Source organism: Leptinotarsa decemlineata, unplaced genomic scaffold (assembly GCF_025532065.1).
Source record: "Leptinotarsa decemlineata unplaced genomic scaffold, Ldec_3_MD MMD2_tig00004307_RagTag_RagTag, whole genome shotgun sequence".
NCBI classification, from domain to species: Eukaryota; Metazoa; Arthropoda; class Insecta; order Coleoptera; family Chrysomelidae; genus Leptinotarsa; species Leptinotarsa decemlineata.
In genome coordinates this window covers 10,546,403-10,548,623 of record NW_027412606.1, presented here as the reverse complement: position 1 = coordinate 10,548,623, position 2,221 = coordinate 10,546,403, and positions in this window count along the sequence as shown.

The following is a 2,221-nucleotide window of genomic DNA, read 5'->3' as shown; positions in this document are numbered from 1 at the left end:
AAAGGTTGGTAACCCCTGCTTTCGATGATTTGACTAATAAATGAATAATATGAATTAACAGCGGTGGACTGGAGCAGAAATAGTGGGATCAGCTTTCAAACTAAAAGTCGTGAGTTCGAATCTGCCTTCGAATATATATTTTCCTAGTGAGAATTCCTCTAGTTGAAAGTGAACTAATTCTGCTCATTAACATGGTTAACAGAACTGCCTAGCTATGATGCATCCTAGATGCCTAAAGAGGTTGTTAACATAACCTAGAACGTATTGGTCGTAGGGTCTTTCATTAGGCGCTTGCTATCTTTAAATTTAAATAAAACAAAGTTTGTGTAATATTTCTACGAATTTTTTTATTCCTTTGAAAGATCTATTGATGCCATTATGTGTGGAATATAACATCGTTAAAATTTTCGTTACGACTTCTTTGGGTGGAGCGCATCCAAAACATCCAATTTTCCATGACTCTGGCACATAAATCAAGGTGAATTTGACCGATGGCATGGGTTATGTTGGCTTTGAGAACCGCTGGTTTGTGGCTTATTCACACACATCTGCGACTTAAGAAAACCCCACAAGAAAAAGTCTAACGTGAGGTGACCATGCCCTCAAATTATTTGTGTAGAATATAGTGCTCGCCGTTGACGTGGAAGTCCTGGCCAGCGTCGTCCTCAAAGAAATATGATACCAGGACATCGGCTACGGATGCACATCTTCACCGGCAGTGGAAGGTTGCCTACCTGGGAATCTGCCTGGGAATCTTCATGGATAACAAATTAAAATTTGATCAACATATTTCAGCTTTGAATAAAGAATTGGCATCAGGATGTTATGCACTTCAAATAGTTTCAAATGAACTGAGTTCATCCACAACAGTCATGCAGACCATTATTTTTGAGAGAAAAAATTCTCACTGTTACTTGTATTTTCATACTTGAAACTGTTTCCCTGATTTACAAAAAACATAATATGGTTGGAACTCCGGAACCTACAAATTACATAACCCGGCAAGTAACTGAAAATCAAATACATCTTTCTGTTCCAAAAACAAGCCAGACAAAGTATTCTTTGATTTATGAAAGTAAAAAGCTGCATAATCACATACCTTACGAAATTAGGAAGGAAAAAGCTATAAAAAGTTCAGAAATCATGTTAAAGATGCCCTTACAACTAAAGCGTACTACAATCTTGATGAATATTACAATGGAACATTGCTGTGATTTATCATAGGTATTTTTTTTGTTGACACCTATACTTTGAATTATATTATATACTGGGATAGATCTTATTTTATTGCCATGGCCTGTGAACTTATGTTCAAATTGTATATATTTGTTATTTACATCTTTTGAAAGGGACTATACAAACTATTTTGTCTACATTTTGTTGAATTTCATTTTCTATTGTTATATTTTATCTATTAGATATGTGAACTTAGTTTCGCTCAAATTGTGTTTCTGTGTATTTGTGTTTTTGAATTGTTTTTCTTTTATTCTTTGAAGTGCTATATATACCAGATTTTTTAACAAGCTTTGTCAATAAGATTGTATTTTCTTGGAAAATAAAGTATATGTCTATCTATCTTAATGAAGATCTGGAAGTGATTTCGAATTGGGGTGACAATAATAATATTTTATTCAATACAATTGGAAATTATATTGGATTCGTCAATACAAGTTAATGAAATCAAATAAAATTGAACACAAAAATAATTTAAGGCTAAAACAATTACATTAAAAAAATAAAGAAAGGAATGAGCAGATAACATGTTAAGTTAGTAAATATTCCTTTACAGAATAGAAACACTTTATCACTAGGAAGTCCTTCAATTTGTTTTTGAAACAATAGAGTGTTTCACACTTTTTTATTTCGTCGGGTAATGATTTGTAGATCCGAGGAGCCATTGCTCTAGCAGAAATATAATGAATTTTTGTACAACTGAAAGGAATATAAAAATGGTCTTGAAGTGAGCGTGAAGGAGTGTTTTGAAACTCCAGCTATAGTACAAATAATGCGCTTCTGTGCAATGAAAACATCTGATGATGAGGTGGATAGGCCCAAAATCGCACCCCGTATCTTAGTCCGGAATCAATTCAAGCATAATAAAATTGTGTAGCTCAATATAATGATATAGTTGTTCCTCTTTAAGGATGAGTTCTGATTTCTGACTGATATGTGTGATATGAGTTTCTGATTTCAGAATTGATACGTGTAGGAATTTAATTTG